Here is an 18443-nt window from a genome sequence, read left to right as displayed (position 1 = left end):
GATGTTTCACAATATCCCAATCCATTGATATAACTCAGTCCATAGAATTTCCCAATCCACTGCTATTTTCCAGTCCATTGACTTTCCCAATCCATTAATCGTTCCTGTCCATTCACATTCCCAATCCATTTATATTGCCTGTGATTACAAAGCAACTGTGGAATACAAATAGTATCAGTATTATCAGATACATCGAGACGAGGTGCAAAAGCCAAGTGGACAGATGTTGGGTTTATAAAGAAAAAAGCACCGGCTCGATATTTGTCCAGTCTTTCACTGGATCTGAACTCTCAACCTACTGTATTTCTGTGGGTCTGCTGACTTGTCGATGTGAAGATCCATTGGATGTTTCTCAATCCTCTGACTTTTCTCATTCTTGTGCCGCATTTGTTCCTTTGGGTTCACCAGTGAAGAATATTATTTCCCATTACATTTGGTGAAGACTTTAATAACCTCACGTTCTTGTGTCACACCATCTCAGGTCAAACTCCCTACAGAAACTTTAAACATTTAACTATTCTGCTGGAAACATTTTCAAGGGTGCAGACATTCCTTCATTATGTTTCCTTCTTTGACATGTGATTGACAAATATGTGTGTAAAGGAGAGAGAGAGAGAGTGAAAGAGAGAGAGAGAAAGAGAGGGGGAGAGAGTGCGAAAGAAAGTTAGAGGACCAGCTAGAGACAGGCAGAGAGAGGCAGAGAGATGTAAAGCGTTTGGCAGAGACAGAGAGAGAGAGAGAGAGAAGCAGAGAGTGTCATTGAGTCATGGAGTCATTTCGCCCATCAAGCCCATGTAAATCAATCCATTCAGTCCCTTTCCCCCGCTCTATCCCCATAGCCCCGCAAGTTATCTAAACCTGTCATATTTATTATAGTCTTGTACAGGTCTTTCAAATATCCCCTCAATCTCCTTTGCTGCAAGGAGAACAACCCCAGCTTCTCCAACCTAACCTTACACACAGGGCGGCACAGTGGCGCAGTGGTTAGCACCGCAGCCTCACAGCTCCAGGGACCCGGGTTCGATTCCAGGTACTGCCTGTGTGGAGTTTGCAAGTTCTCCCTGTGTTTGCGTGGGTTTTCTCCGGGTGCTCCGGTTTCCTCCCACAAGCCAAAAGACTTGCAGGTTGATAGGTAAATTGGCCATTATAAATTGTCACTAGTGTAGGTAGGTGGTAGGGAAATATAGGGACAGGTGGGGATGTTTGGTAGGAATATGGGATTAGTGTAGGATTAGTATAAATGGGTGGTTGATGTTCGGCACAGACTCGGTGGGCCGAAGGGCCTGTTTCAGTGCTGTATCTCTAATCTAAACAACTAAAATCCCTCATGTCTGGAACCATTCTGGTAAATTTCCTCCACCCTCTCAAGGACACTCACATCCCTCCAAAAGTGTGGTGACTAGAACTGGATGCAATTCTCTGCTTGTGGCCAAACTAGAACTTTATACAGGTTCAGCATAACTTCCCTGCTTTTGTCCTCAATACCTCTATTTATGAAGCCCAAGATCCCATATGCTTTGCTAACTACTCTCTCAATGTGTCCTGCCACATTCAAAGAACTATGCACATGAATTCCCAGGTTTTTATTCCTGCAAATATACTTCATTCATATAAATCTGTAAAAAAATGCATTCTAAAACAGTTCAAAACAGCACAAGTTGACAGTCCAAAAAGTGCAAACGTAATCAGTTTTCTTCAATACAGGAGTGAGTTGCCTCACAACCCTTCCATTCCATTTTACCTGCCATGTACATTTTACAGCAAAACCATATTTGGTGTATACAGCCCGAGGGGTTTCCCATGGGTCCAGTTCCTTAGTTCACTATGGCGGGAGGACCTTACACAGTGTTTTTTCCACATTGAGCCTTTGCAGTGGCTACCCCAAGCTTTAGTGTGTCCCTCAGCACGTAGTCCTGGACCTTGGAATGTGCCAGTCAGCAACACTCGGTCGTGAACAACTCTTTGCGCTGGAAGACCAGCAAGTTTCGGGCAGACCAAAGAGCGTCTTTCACCAAATTGATGGTCCTCCAGCAGCAGTTGATGTTTATCTCGGTGTGCATCCCTGGGAACAGCCCGTAGAGCACAGACTCCTGTGTTACAGAGCTGCTTGGGATGAACCTCAACAAAAACCACTGCACCTGCTTTGCAAAGACACATTCCAGAAAGAGGTGGGCAACTGTCTCTTCCCCACCTACTCAGCAGAGATGACATCTGTGATTGAAGCAAAAAGCAGAACCGACCTATTGCACAACATGAAACCAGCAACCAGAACATTATATGACTTGAAATTAGCCAAGGCAGTTGTGCAAGAGACAGTGAGACACTGCTCAAATAAACACTGGACAAAATCACAAATGTAACAATGCTTTCAAAAGCAAATCTCCCGAGTATGCTCACACTCGTCAAGCAGAGGTGACTTTGCTGGCTCAGGCACGTTCGCAGAATGGAAGATGACACATTCCCAAGGGTATTCTGTATGGGGAGGTCGCCGGAGACAGAAGACCAGTTGGATGCCCAAAGCCCCACTTCAAGGATGCCTGCAAGCAGGACATGAAGGCCCGAAACATCGATTTTCACACATGGGAGACACTGGCCAACAACAGAGGGAAATGGTGATATTACCCCTGGACTGGTGTGTGCGTCACCATGACGATCAGTGACTGCAGCAGCTTGACACCAGATGCCAACATGGAAAACAGCGACACCTGATAATCCCACCTCATATGTGTCACTTGTGGAAGAACCTGCCTCTCACAGATTGACCTCTTCAGCTATCAGACAAAGTGCACCATGGGAAACTATCCCATCGCCAATTGATTTGCTGCAAGTCCATCATCTCACGTAGAAGGAAGGATGACGACGACGACATCTACAACCAGGGCGGCCCATCGTGCCTGTGGCAGCTCTTTCATTTCCTTTCAACGATTTATCGAAATTCCCTTTTCAACCTTACGATTGAGTCTCCTTCCACCACCCTCTCAGGGAATACATTCCAGACCAAAATCAACAACAACTTGTGTGTAAATTTATGGAGCACCTTTAACGTAATACAGCATTCCATGGCACTTCACAGGAGTGTCGGAAAGCAAATTTGGACCCCAAGCCACACAAGATCGTATTAGAGCAGATGGCCAAAAGCTTGGTCACAGAAGTAGCTTCCATGAGTGTTTTAAATGAGGGAAGAGAGGTCGAGAGGCGGAGAGTTCAGGGAGGGAAATCTCAGGCTTCGGGCCTGGACAGCTGATGGCACAGCTGCCAGCGGTGGAGCGATAAAAATCAGCGATGCTCAAAACACCAGAATTGGAGCAGTGCCAGAATCTCGGGGGGAGTGAACCAAATAAAATCCGGCCCTTTGTATCCCCATCACAGCTGACATTCCCACCGAGCTTTTTATTATCAATCAATTTCGCTCTTGCAGTTCTATTTCACACCACGAGATGTCAGTCTCATGCCATTTCACAGCAAGCTGCACACATGCTTACTTTTCCGCCAGTCTGATACTGTGTTGAGTGGACAAGGATCTTCTTCTCTTGCAGTTTCTTGAAAGGATCGGTGTCCATTCTTGCCCCTGCACTTCAAAGAAACTGGGAAAAAAACATTCTTAACATTTTCTCACATTCACACACCCATTCACCCCAGTGATAATTCACAACATTTTCTTTGTACCATCGCCATCTACATAACTTAACATAGTTAAATTAAATTCGTGACAAAGCGCTAGCAATAACATTGTTCTTCCCCAAAATATGTACAATTTTCAAATGATCAGGCTGTAGCAACAAACTCCATCTAAATATTCTAGTATTTTGGTTTTTAAACTTATCCACAAACGTTAATGGGTTATTGTCAGTTTATATTAGTGTTTCTTTATAGTCCTGGTGGACATATACTTTGAAATGTTTGAGAGCCAGCAAAAGTCCGAATGTTTCTTTTTCCACAGTGGAATACTTCTTTGATGCCAATTTAGTTTTCTTGAAAAGCACCCTACTGGGTTCTCTCTGCCCGATTTGTCATCCTGCAATTGGACTGCACCAACTCCCAGGTCGCTAGAATCGATCGCTATTTTAAAGGGTTTCGCAAAATTTGGAGCAGCCAACACTGGTTCATTAGGTAAGATTGCCTTTAGCGGCGACAGGGAGAGCGAGGTGGCAGCTGGGTAAGTGAGTTTACAATTTATAAAAACTGGCCTTTTTGTTTCGGCAGTTTCTTTTTGTAGCAGCGACAGGGAGAGCGAGGTGGCAGCTGGGTAAGTGAGTTGACAACTTATAAGAACTGACCTTTTTGTTTCGGCAGTTTCTTTTTGTCGCGGCGACAGGGAGAGCGAGGTGGCAGCTGGGTAAGTAAGTCCTATGTATTTGGGCAGCGGCTGAACCCGAGACACTACACCTGTAGTGTCTCCCACCCGCCCTCCTCCTCTAACCAAAAAAAAAACGACTCGGTGGTGTGCAGATAAGGGAAGGCTTTTTCTATTTATTTTTTTTTCGTGTGATTGGTAAAAACTTTTCGTTCCATTTTCATTTATCGAAGTTAAGACTAAGTTAATCTTAAGATTAAAAATGGCAGGAGGTCTCAGATCCCTGTTATGCCCCTCTTGCACACTGTGGGAGCTCAGGGACACGGCTGATGTCCCTGACTCCTTCACGTGCTGGAAGTGTGTCCAGCTGCAGCTCTTGTTCGACCGCATGACGGCTCTGGAGCTGCGGATGGACTCACTTTGGAGCATCCGCGATGCTGAGGAGGTCGTGGATAGCACGTTTGGCGAATTTGTCACACCGCAGATTAGGATTGCTGAGGGAGAAAGGAAATGGGTGACCAAAAGGCAGAGAAAGAGCAGGAAGGCAGTGCAGGTGTCCCCTGCGGTCATCTCCCTCCACAACAGGTATACCGTTTTGGATACTGTTGAGGGAGATGGCTCACCAGGGGAAGGCAGCAGTCGCCAGGTTCATGGCACCATGGCTGGCTCTGCTGTTCAGAAGGGCGGGATAAAGAGTGGAAGGGCTATCGTCATAGGGGATTCTATTGTAAGGGGAGTAGATAGGCGGTTCTGTGGTCGAAAACGAGACTCCCGAATGGTATGTTGCCTCCCAGGTGCACGGGTCAGAGATGTCTCAGATCGGCTGCAGAACATTCTGAAGGGGGAGGGTGAACAGCCAGTTGTCATTGTGCACATAGGCACCAATGATATAGCTAAAAAACGGGATGAGGTCCTACAAGCAGAATTTAGGGAGTTCGGAGCCAAGTTAAAAAGTAGGACCTCAGAGGTCGTAATCTCAGGATTGCTACCAGTGCCACGTGCTAGTAAGAGTAGAAATGAAAGAATAGTCAGGATGAATGCGTGGCTTGAGAGATGGTGCAGGAGGTAGGGGTTCAGATTTTTGGGACATTGAGACCAGTTCTGGGGGAGGTGAGACTATTACAAATTGGACGGTCTACACCTGGGCCGGACTGGAACCAATGTCCTTGGGGGTGCTTTTGCTAACGCTGTTGGGGAGGGTTTAAACTAATGTGGCAGGGGGATGGGAACCAAATGAGGAGGTCAGTGGACAGTAAGGAGGTAGTAACTAAAGCCTGTAAGGAACTAGATAATGAAGTCAGCGTGACTATGGGAAAGAGTAGACAGGGAGCAGATGATGAACGCAAAGGGACTGGTGGTCTGAGGTGCATTTGTTTTAATGCAAGAAGTGTAGTAGGTAAGGCAGATGAACTTAGGGCTTGGATTAGTAGCTGGGAGTATGATGTTATTGCTATTACTTGGTTGAGGGAAGGGCATGATTGGCAACTAAATATCCCAGGATATCGATGCTTCAGGCAGGATAGAGAGGGAGGTAAAAATGGTGGAGGAGTTGCATTACTGGTCAAAGAGGATATCACAGCTGTGCTGAAGGAGGGCACTATGGTGGACTCGAGCAGTGAGGCAATATGGGCAGAACTTAGAAATAGGAAGGGTGCGGTAACAATGTTGGGGCTGTACTACAGGCCTCCCAACAGCAAGCGTGAGATAGAGGTACAAATATGTAAACAGATTATGGAAAGATGTCGGAGCAACTGGGTGGTGGTGAAAGGAGATTTTAATTTTCCCAACATTGACTGGGATTCACTTCGTGTTAGAGGTCTAGATGGAGCAGAATTTGTAAGGAGCATCCAGGAGGGTTTTCTAGAGCAGTATGTAAATAGTCCAACTCGGGAAGGGGCCATACTGGACCTGGTGTTGGGGAATGAGCCCGGCCAGGTGGTTGAAGTTTCAGTAGGGGACTACTTTGGGAATAGTGATCACAATTCCGTAAGTTTTAGAATACTCATGGACAAAGACGAGAGTGGTCCTAAAGGAAGAGTGCTAAATTGGGGGAAGGCCAACTATACCAAAATTCGACAGGAGCTGGGGAATGTAGATTGGGAGCAGCTGTTTGAAGGTAACTCCACATTTGATATGTGGGAGGCTTTTAAAGAGAGGTTGATTAGCGTGCAGGAGAGACATGTTCCTGTGAAAATGAGGGATAGAAATGGCAAGATTAGAGAACCATGGATGACAGGTGAAATTGTAAAACTAGCTGAGAGGAAAAACGAAGCATAAATAAGGTCTAGGAGGCTGAAGAAAGACGAAGCTTTGAAAGAATATCGGGAATGCAGAACCAATCTGAAACGAGGAATTAAGAGGGCTAAAAGGGGTCATGAAATATCTTTAGCAAACAGGGTTAAGGAAAATTCCAAGGCCTTTTATTCATATACAAGGAGCAAGAGGGTAACTAGAGAAAGGATTGGCCCACTCAAGGACAAAGGAGGAAAGCCATGCGTGGAATCAGAGAAAATGGGTGAGATTCTAAACGAGTACTTTGCATCGGTATTCGCCGAGGAGAGGGACATGACGGATGTTGAGGTTAGGGACAGATGTTTGATTACTCCAGGTCAAGTCGGCATAAGGAGGGAGGAAGTGTTGGGTATTCTAAAAAACATTAAGGTGGACAAGTCCCCAGGTCCGGATGGGATCTATCCCAGGTTTCTGAGGGAAGCGAGAGAGGAAATAACTGGGCCCTTAACAGATATCTTTGCAGCATCCTTAAACACGGGTGAGGTCCCGGAGGACTGGAGAATTGCTAATGTTGTCCCCTTGTTTAAGAAGGGTAGCAGGGATAATCCAGGTAATTATAGACCGGTGAGCCTGACGTCAGTGGTAGGGAAGCTGCTGGAGAAAATACTGAGTGACAGGATCTATTCCCATTTGGAAGGAAATGGGCTTATCAGTGATAGGCAACATGGTTTGTGCAGGGAAGGTCATGTCTGACCAACTTAATAGAATTCTTTGACGAAGTGACAAAGTTGATTGATGAGGGAAGGGCTTTAGATGTCATATACATGGACTTCAGTAAGGCATTTGATAAGGTTCCCCATGGTAGGCTGATGGAGAAAGTGAAGGCGCATGGGGTCCAAGGTGTACTAGCTAGATAAATAAAGAACTGGCTGGGCAACAGGAGACAGAGAGTAGCAGTGGAAGGGAGTTTCTCAAAATGGAGACGTGTGAGCAGTGGTGTTCCACAGGGATCCGTGCTGGGACCACTGTTGTTTGTGATATACATAAATGATTTGGAGGAAAGTATAGGTGGTCTGATCAGCAAGTTTGCAGACGACACTAAGATTGGTGGAGTAGCAGATAGTGAAGGGGACTGTCAGAGAATACAGCAGAATATAGATAGATTGGAGAGTTGGGCCGAGAAATGGCAGATGGAGTTCAATCAGGGCAAATGCGAGGTGATGCATTTTGGAAGATCCAATTCAAAAGTGAACTATACAGTAAATGGAAAAGTCCTGGGGAAAATTGATGTACAGAGAGATTTGGGTGTTCAGGTCCATTGTTCCCTGAAGGTGGCAAAGCAGGTCAATAGAGTGGTCAAGAAGGCATACGGCATGCTTTCCTTCATCGGATGGGGTATTGAGTACAAGGGTTGGCAGGTCATGTTACAGTTGTTTAAGACTTTGTTTCGGCCACATTTGGAATACTGCATGCAGTTCTGGTCGCCACATTACCAAAAGGATGTAGATGCTTTGGAGAGGGTGCAGAGGAGGTTCACCAGGATGTTGCCTGGTATGGAGGGAGCTAGCTATGAAGAGAGGTTGAGTAGTTTAGGATTATTTTTATTAGAAAGACGGAGGTTGAGGGGGGACCTGATTGAGGTGTACAAAATCATGAGAGGTATAGACAGGGTGGATAGCAAGAAGCTTTTTCCCAGAGTAGGGGATTCAAATACTAGGGGTCACGAGTTCAAAGTGAGAGGGGAAACGTTTAGGGGGGATATGCGTGGAAAGTTCTTTACGCAGAGGGTGGTGGGTGCCTGGAACGCGTTGCCAGCGGAGGTGGTAGACGCGGGCACGATAGCATCTTTTAAGATGTATCTAGACAGATCCATGAATGGGCAGGAAGCAAAGAGATACAGACCCTTAGAAAATAGGCGACATGTTTAGGTAGATGATCTGGATCGGCGCAGCCTTGGAGGGCCGAAGGGCCTGTTCCTGTGCTGTAATTTTCTTTGTTCTTTGGTCTTTGAGTGAACCTTTCAAAGTACAGAAGTGATGACGAGGTAAAAAAGGTCTGAACAGTTGATGTGACTGAGCGGTTTCAGCTTCTCTGGTCAGGTTGCAGCTTTCACTGGAGGCATGTGTTTAAATCCCACTTCTGACAACTTGATTTTCAGTTACTTTGCAGAGCTTCCTTGAAGGTTTGAGGTAGAGTAAATACTGAGGAACTGTTTCTAACTGCTGAACGGTAAATAACCGAAGGTTATTGATTTAAGGTGACAAAACGGAAAGAACTTGAGGAAAAATTCCTTTCTGCAACATGTGGTTAGGATTTCAGTTATGTGGATAGATTGGAGAAGCTGGGGTTGTTCTCCTTCGAGAGGAGATTTGATAGAGGTGTTCACAATCATGAGGGGTCGTGACAGACCCGATAGAGAGAAACTGTTGGCAGAAGGATTGAGACGCAGGTAAAATCTGTGGCTCAGTTGGTCACACTCACCTCGAAATCACAAGCTTCTGGGTTCAGAGTTCACAGCTGACACTCCAGTACAGCACTGAGGGTGTGATGTTAAACCAAGACCTGGTCTGCATGTTTGGGTGAATGTAAAAGATCCCATGCTGCAATTTCAAACAAGTGAAGAGCAATTCTCCCTGGTATTGTGATCAATATTTGCCCCTCAATCAGAGCAGTTGGTCATTATCACATTGCTGTTTGTGGGTATTAGCTGCTGCATTTCTGACATGACAACAGTGATTACACTTCAAAAGTATTTCATTGTCTGCAAAGTGCTTTGATATGTCCAGTGGTCTTGAAAGGTGCTATATAAATGCAAGTCTTTTCTTTCTTTATCACAACACATTGCTGTGTAAAACATTGTTCTTCATGTCACCTCTGGTTCTTCTGCCAATCACCTGATATCTGTGTCCTCTGCTTACTGACCCTTTTACCACTGGAAACAGTTTCTCCTTATTTAAACTATTGAAAACTTCCATGATTTTGAACAAATGTGTCAAATCTTTTCGGAACTTTCTCTGCTGCAAGGCGAACAACCCCAGCGTCTCCAATCTCTCCACATCACTGAAGTCTCTCACCCTGCTACCATTGTGGCAAATCTCTTTTTTATTCTTTCGCGGAATGTGGGCATCACTGGCAACGCCAGCATTTATTGCCCATTCCTAACTTCCCTTGAGAAGGTGGTGGTGAGCCGCCTTTTTGAGCTGTTTCAGTCCATGTGCATCACCTCGCATTTGCCCTGATTGAGCTCCATCTGCCATTTCTCTGCCCAACTCTCCAATCTATCTATATTCTGCTGTATTCTCTGACAGTCCCCTTCACTATCTGCTACTCCGCCAATCTTAGTGTCGTCTGCAAACTTGCTAATCAGACCACCTATACTTTCCTCCAAATCATTTATGTATATCACAAACAACAGTGGTCCCAGCACGGATCCCTGTGGAACACGGCTCCATTTTGAGAAACTCCCTTCCACTGCGACTCTCTGCCTCCTGTTGCCCAGCCAGTTCTTTATCCATCTGGCTAGTCGACCCTGGACCCCATGCGACTTCACTTTCTCCATCAGCCTACGATGGGGAACCTTATCAAACACCTTACAGAAGTCCATGCATATGACATCTACAGCCCTTCCCTCATCAATCAACTTTGTCACTTCCTCAAAGAATTCCAGTGGAGAGTTTTCTCCCTGGTGGCCATTGAGTTCAATTTTGCAAGGGCACCTTGATGCCCTTGGCAAGAGCAGTCACTGTCTCCTCACCTCACCTCTTGAGTTCAGCTCTTTTGTCCAAATTTGGGTCAAGGCTGCAACGAGGTCAGGAACCAAGTGGCTCTTGCAGAACCCAAAATGAGCATTGATGAGCAGGTTATTACTGTGTAAGTGCTGCTTGATAGCACTGTCAATGACACCTTCCATCACTTTACTGATGTTCAAGAGGAGGCTGATGGGGCAGTAATTGACAGGGTTGGATTTGTCCTGCTTTTTGTTTGCAGGACATACCTGGGCAATTTTCCACGTTGCTGGGTAGATGCCAGTGTTGTAGCTGTACTGGAACAGCGTGGCTAGTGGCGCGGCTAGTTCTGGAGCATAAGTCATCAGCACTACAGCCGGAATGTTGTCAGTATCCAGAGCCTTCAGCCATTTCTTGATATCATGTGGAGTGAAGTGGATTAGCTGAAGATTGGCATCTGTGATGCTCGGGACCTCAGGAGGAGGTCGAGCTGATACTTCTGGCTGAAGATGGTTGCAAATTATTCAACCTTGTATTTTGCACTGATATACTGGTCCCCCCTATCATTAAGGATGGGGATATTTGTGGAAGCTCCTGTTGATTGTTTAATTATCCACCACCATTCAGGACTGGATGTGACAGGACTGCAGAGCTTTGATCTGATCTGTTGGTTGTGAGATCGCTTAGCTCTGTCTGTTGCATGCTGCCTCCACTGTTTGACATGCAAGTAATCCTGTGTTGCAGCTTCACCAGGTTGACACCTCATTTTTAGGTCTGCTTGGTGCTGCTCCTGACATGCCCTCCTGCACACTTCATTGAACCACTATTGCTCCCTTGGCTTGATGGTAATGGTAGAGTGAGGGATATGTCAGGCTATGAGGTAACATATTGTGTTTAAATACAATTCTGCTGCTGCTGATGGCCCACAGTGCCTCATGGATGCCCAGTTTTGAGTTGCCAGATCTGTTCATTTCTTCCCTCAGATATAATTGGAAATAAAATTCCAAAGGAATGCATGTACTAAATAAAAAGGAGAGAGAAATAAATACTGAAAAAATAGATGGCAGCATTTGGAAGGTAAAAAGATTTATAAGTTTTATTATCGATGAGTGAGAGGAATATATCACACTTTGGGGCTTCTGTAAGTGGATTTACTGATAATTTTGGGAATTGATAGGAAGCTGCTTCATGGTTGGTGGAACAAACTCCCGCCCTTGGGGTGGAGCCAACAGCTGCATCCGTCCAATAACAGACAGAGTAGAAGAACTGTATCAGGCCTTGTTAGCTCAGTTGGTGGAGCATGAGACTTTTAATCTCAGGGTCTTCGATTTGAGACCCATGTTGTGTGGTTGTTCTTCCCTTTTTCAGACTTCATCGGCAGAGAGTTCAAGGGATGCTTGAAATTAAATTCAACAACATCACCAGATTTCAACTCCGCCCCCCTCCCAGTGTTGTAGAATGGACCCTCAACCTCTGCCTTCCCCCTTCCCCTCCCTCCCAGAACTGCAACAGGGATCCCCTTGTCCTCACTTTCCACCCCACCTGCCTCCACAGCAGCACAGTGGCGCAGTGGTTAGAACTGCAGCGTCACAGTTCCAGTAACCCGCGATCAATTCTGGGTACTGTCTGTGTGGAGTTTGCAAGTTCTCCTTGTGTCAGTGTGGGTTTCCTCCGGGTGATCCAGTTTCCTCCCACAAGCCAAAAGACTTGCAGGTTGGTAGGTAAATTGGCCATTATAAATTGCCCCTAGTATAGGTAGGTCGCAGGGAAATATAGGGACAGGTGGGATGTGGTAGGAGTATAGGATGAGTATAAATGGGTGGTTGACGGTCGGCACAGACTCGGTGGGCCGAAGGGCCTGTTTCAGTGCTGTATCAATAAACATAAACACATCCAAAGGATCATCCTCCACCATTTCCGCCACCTCCAGCGTGATGCCACCACCAAACGCATCCTCCCCTCCCCTGTCAACATTCTGACCGGATTGTTCCTTCCACAACACCCTGGACCACTCCTCCATTACCCCAACACCTCTTCCCCTTCCCAAGGCACCTTCCCATGCAATCGCAGGAGATATAATACCTGCGCTTTTCCCTCCTCTCTGCTCATTATCTAAAGCCCCAAACACTCCTTTTAGGTGAAGCAGCGATTTACTTGTACTTCTTTCAATTATGTATACTGTATTCACTGCTCACAAAGTGATCTCCTCTAAACTGGAGAGACCAAACGCAGATTAGGTGGAACACCTCTGCTCAGGCCGAAACCATGACCCTGAGCTTCTGGTTGCTTGCCATTTCTACACTCCCCCCTGCTCTCATGTCAACATTTCTGTCTTTGGCCTGCTCCAGTGTTCCAGTGAAATCAACCCATGCTCGAGGAGCAGCACCCGACCTTTTGATTCGGCACTCTACAGCCTTGTGGATTGAACATTGTGTTCAATAACATCAGAGCATGACTGGTGTCAGGCAACCACAAGAATTAACACACTCTTTGCCTTTGTCCCAGGACAGCTTTGTTATTTAATCTCTCCTGCCCTCTGCCCTATCAAACACCTTCCCCTTTGTTCTCTCCCACATGCCCCTCCCCTTCACTTGTTTAAAACCTAATTCTTTTCTAACCTGTGTCAGTTCTGAAGAAAGGTCACAGACCAGAAACGTTAACTCTGTTTCTCTCACCACAGATGCTGCCAGAGCAATTGAGTATTTCCAGCACTTTTTGTTTTATTTCATATTTCCAGCATCTGCAGTATTTTGCTTTTATTGTGTCAGAAAGTCTTTCCTTGATTCAGGACTCTTACTTCTCTCCAGAATCTCTCTGCTAAAGATTGAACATTATCTCATTTCACTCACAGCGCAGGGTCAGTGTGGCACAGTGGGACTTCTGGCTGTCTCCCACTTCACAGTCCATCAGTACTGAGAAAACAATGGTGAATATTACTCACATGTTGTGTTCTGTAACTTTTTTACAAACACTTTGATGTATATATTGTCTTCCAAAGCAGTGACAGAATGGTGGCTTTAGTGTGTTGTTGAAATAGCTTTGTTGAGTTCGTGCTGTACTAACAGTTAAACAGTTCTTGGTTCAATACCAGGTTTGGTACTTTCAACCTCTCCTGTGTCTTTTTCTTTGGCTCCAATTGTCAAGCTGCATGATTTACTCTGAAATTAGCACCAGAGAACCAAGGCACCAGCGAGCATGAGGAGCTGAAATTAACACAGATCAAATCCACTTAATATTTCTGACTGAAGATGGTTGCAAATGCTTCAGCTTCATCTTTTGCACTGACGTGTTTAGCATCACCATCATTGAGGATGTGAATGTTTTTGGAGCCTCCTCATCTTGTTAGTTATTTAATTATCCACAACCATTCACGACTGGATGTGGCAGGACTGTGGAGCTGTGATCTGATCCTGAGGGAGATCTCCATGCGCGGAGTGGTGGGATGTTTGGAGAGTGATCCTGAAGAGGGTGTCTGAGCCTGGAGTGGAAGCTTTCCATGGAGGTACAGGAGTAGGTCATTCAGCCCCAGTGTTTTATAAAGGTTTAGCATAACTTATATGTTTTTACTCGATGCCTCTATTAATAAAGCCAAGTGTCCTGTTTGCTCTGAGCAACCTTTTCAAACCTTGATCAAAAAAGATTGGTGTACATTGTCTCATTCTTCCTCCCAAACTGTATCACTTCACAATTCTCTGTGTAAAATGTTATCTGTTGTGTGAAAGCCCATTTTACCAGTGTGTTTAAGTTCCTCTGAAGTTTGTTACTGTCACTGGCATGGGACGAAATTCACGAGCATTCTTTGATGCGATCTCCGTGGAAAGAGCAATCTTACACACTAGCTCAAATTGGGATTTTGTGTGTTTAGTATCTTTCCTCATCCACCAATATAAGCACAAATCTGTCTCATAATGTACGGTCGAAGAATGTGCCAATGTTGCAATGGGGTGATAAATTCTTCAGTGTCACAATGTACTCACCAACTGCTTCACTACTTTTCTGATTTCTGGATCCAAGATTGTAGCTTTCCGCGATCTCGAGTGGCTTAGGGTTGAGCCTCGCTTCAACGAAGAAATGGAAAATTATGATTTAAAGATTACACTGTCAATCATTCACAACTCCGTCTTCTCCTGAACTTCGAGTTCAAATTTGTTTGTGAAGTTGAGTCACACGTTAGGACAGCACAGTCTTTGTCTTTGTGAAGGAAGTGATTTGGGAATGGCTGTTTGAAACTATCCTTTCTTGCACAGAAATTCAGTGCAAATACTTGATCACTCACAATTTCCTCGAGAGAAATGTGTTCACAATGGCATTCGACATGGACACTGCCTCAGCATTAAACTCACTGAAGCAGAATGTGACCGTGTTGTATGTTTCAGAATGTTGGTGCCGTTATTTGTCGCCTTTAACCGAGACTGGGACACAGGGCAAGTTTGATCCGAGGTTGGAATGTATTATCATTCAGGAGCAAGAAAAATCAAAAGGAACAAAATAAGAAAACCCAGTCTCCAGATTTGAGAAACTGTCGATCTGCTTTGGGAAAGTGAATCAGAGCAGAATGAAGGATGAACTGTCCAGAAGAGATGAAGACACAGCTCAGTCAACACGCTCCCCTGAGTTATGATGCTGGAACATTCCTCACACAGAAATGATTCAACCCAATGACAAACATTCTTGCAGCTGATAATTTATGCTACTGATTTAAGGACTGTCTCATGTGGTGACCGAGTGACGACGAGAAGATATTAAACTTTGTTCTATTCAATCTAGCTGTGATGAAGTTTGAATTTTTCTACCTTTTATGAACATTATTTGAAGGGTCTCGGTAACAATGTTCAGTTTTGATGAGAGTGGGGTCTGGATGAGGAGCTGCTGAGTGTGACAGGGTCAGGACTGGATGCAGGAAGTTCTCTGACAGTCTCCCTCTTTCTCTCTAATGGGTTTGAGTTGATTTACGACTGGTAGCTTTTATTTTACTTTTCTTATTTAGAGATACAGCACTGAAACAAGCCCTTCGGCCCACCGAGTCTGTGCCAACCAGCAACCACCCATTTATACTGATCCTACATTAATCCCATATTCTCTACCACATCCACACCATTCTCCAACCATGTACCGACACTAGGGACAATTTACAATGGCCAATTTACCTATGAACCTGCAACTCTTTTGGAGGTGGGAGGAAACCAGAGCACCCGGCGGAAACCCACACAGACACAGGGAGAACTTGCAAACTCCATACAGGCAGTACCCAGAACTGAATCCTGGTCGCTGGAGCTGTGAGGCTGCGGTGCTAACCATTGCGCCACTGTGCTGCTGTTGGTGTTTTGATAAATGAAGGAAGTTCCCTCCACCCATTTTATTTGGACAGACAGTGTGGTATAAGGATGTAAAGGGTTAATGCTGAAGATAGTGGGATCAACCCCTCCCACTGTCAGAGTGATGATGTAACAGTCACATGAGATGAAGTTTGGGAGAAGAGAGAGCAGCACCAAGGATGCTAGCTTCGCAGGCTTGATGAGTGTGCATAGAGTATTGTGTAAATTAGAAAACAGTTGTTAGTTCTTTCAGCAGGAACTGTGTCCAGAAAATATCGAGAAACTCACAATTTTATTATTCAGGAGTCGGAACACAGATATTAATTCCAAGTGACAGTTCTGAGACAAATTAACAAAAAAAGTAGAGAATAATATTACTCACTGATTGAAATCCCCCAGTGAGGAGACAGTTAAACAGGTGATCTGTTGGTGCATCATTCGATCCAAGGTTTCAGCAAAATGTAATCTCCCTTTTTGGTGAAATTCTCTGTTATTTGCAACTTTTTTTATCAGCTTTGATGGGCGAGTGAAAAAACTGTAAAAATTGAACAGTTCCATCCATTCTTTTCTTCCTTCTTCTCTTCTTTCCATCAGCTTCTCTTTTCTGCCCCAGATCAATATAATGATAAGAATTCCAATTTAATCTGCTGTTTCTGGTGTTTTATCCATTCCAAACAAAATTTCAACATTCCAATCAAATCTATTTGTTATTCCACAGTGTCTCGACATGTGTTTTATTCTGTTGTATTCTCTCACAGTCTGTTTGATGATCAATGTTACATCTCACTCTCTGTTCTGGTGAAGATCAGAAGCAGTGATATCTGTTTACACCACCCAACAAGTAGGACTGAGGCTGTGCCTCGCTGATCATGTGGAGTTAAAGCAATTCTTCCAGTCAGTTAGTACAGTTGTCATTTCATGAGAAATTCGGTCATCATGACTTCGTCAGTGACCTCATGGTTCAGGTGTCTGAGTGATGTTAAACATGATGTGATGAAATGATTGTATGTTCCAGTCTTTCAGTGGTGGGTTTTCACACTGAGTAGAAACGTGTTGGACATGGTCTGGAAATGTTTCACACCGCTCCATTCACAACTTCATTTACTTGCAGAAGATATATTTCCATCATTGCATAGCTGGCTGCACAGCCAGAAGCTGTGCTGAAGGTGACAGCTGCACTGCTGCAACTGACAAGGTGGCCGAGAGGTTAAGGCGATGGACTGCTAATCCAAGGTGCTTTGCACACGTGGGTTCGAATCCCATCCTTGCCGCTAGTTTATGAGCTGTTTCGTGTATTAATCATGTTTGAAGTCAGCCTCGAAGCCTGTTATTGTTTCTGTCCAGACAGTGATTCCAGAATTGGTTATACTTTATTAAAATTGAGACAGACAATTGGAATTCTTCACCCAAACTGCACTGGAATGAAGATCAGACAGGGATCATGAAACGGAGCAGGATTTTTCCTCCCCTCCTTCCTTCCATCTTTACTTTCTCTGGATTTACACCAAGTGAAAGACAAATGGGAAAAGCAAATGGCGAGGGAGCAGATGCAGAAAATTATCTTTTGGCAAGAAATTTATTTTCAAATCTTCTTGATAGATTAAGTGAGTGAGCAATGCTTTGGCAGATGGAGTTTAAAATGAGGGGTCATCTACTACCTCAGATCGATCAGCATGTTTTTTTGCAAGAGGTGAGATGTTAGAAACGGCGGAGGAGCAGAGACCCGAATACTGAATTAATAAAAGCTAGTGGACTGGGAGGAAATAATGTGAAAAGTGAACAGAAACTGAAGATTGGAACTCATGTTGCAGTGATAGAAAGCTCTGTGCTCCTGAAGTAAATGTCCAAGCCCAGATTGTGGGGAATCTGTGGAGAGTGATTTGGTTTTTATTCATTCTTGGGTGTGAGTATCGCTGATAAGGCTAGCATTTATTACCCAGTCCTATTGCCGTTGAGAAGGTGGTGGAGAAATGCCTTCTTGAACTGATGCAGTCCATATGGTGCAGGAACACCCACAGTGCTATTGGGGAGGGAGTTCCAGGATTGTGACCCATCAACAGTGAAGAAATGGCGATATCGTTCCAAGTCAGGATGGTGAGTGACTTGGAGGGGAACCTGCAGGTAGTGAGTTCCCATGCATCTGCTGCCCATGTCCTTCGAGGTGGTAGTGGTCACGAGTTTGGAAGGTGCTGTTGAAGGATACTTGGCGAGTTGTTGCAGTGCATATGGAGATGGTACACACTGCAGCCACTGTGTACTGGTTGTGGAGGGATTGAATGTTTAAGGTGGCGGGTTAGGTGCCGATCAAGTGGCCTGCTTTGTCCTGGATGGTGTTGTGCTTCTTGAGTGTTGTTGAGTGGGATGTATTCCATCCCACTCCTGACTTGTGCCTTGTCGATGGTGGACAGGATTTGGGGTGTCAGGAGGTGAGATACTTGCTGCAGAATTAGTAATCTCTGACCTGCGCTTTTTGCCACAGCATAGATGTGACTGGTCCAGTTACGTTTCTGGTCAAGATGTTGATGGTGGGGGATTTAACGATGATAATGCTTCTGAATATCAAAAGGTAGATTTTATTTTTCTCTCATTGTAGTAGTTCACTGCTTGGCACTTGTGTGGCCAGAAGGTTGCTTGTCATCTTATCAGCTCAAGGCTGAATGTTGTTCAGGTCTTGCTGCTTGCAGGCACAGACTGCTTCAGTATTTGAAGAGTGGTGAGTCATCATCTAACATTCCCACTTCTGACTTATGTTGAAGAGAAAGTCGTCAATGAAACAGCTGAGGATGTTTGGGTCTAGGACACTACCCTGAGAAACTCCTGAGGCAATGTCCTGGGCTGAGATGATTGGCCTCCACGAACCACAACATCTTGCTTTGT

General features: G+C 45.0%; 1 non-coding gene across 1 annotated transcript; it reads left to right on the top strand.

Annotated features, from left to right (window-relative positions):
• The first annotated feature begins 16755 nt into the window (after positions 1 to 16755).
• Positions 16756 to 16837, top strand: trnas-gcu (transfer RNA serine (anticodon GCU)). The gene has a single exon. It is a non-coding gene; the product is annotated as a tRNA-Ser (tRNA).
• The last annotated feature ends 1606 nt before the right edge of the window (positions 16838 to 18443 follow it).

Source organism: Heterodontus francisci, chromosome 39 (genome assembly GCF_036365525.1).
Source record: "Heterodontus francisci isolate sHetFra1 chromosome 39, sHetFra1.hap1, whole genome shotgun sequence".
NCBI lineage: Eukaryota > Metazoa > Chordata > Chondrichthyes > Heterodontiformes > Heterodontidae > Heterodontus > Heterodontus francisci.
Note: the sequence above shows the minus strand (reverse complement) of the source record. Positions and strands in the feature narration are given on the sequence as shown.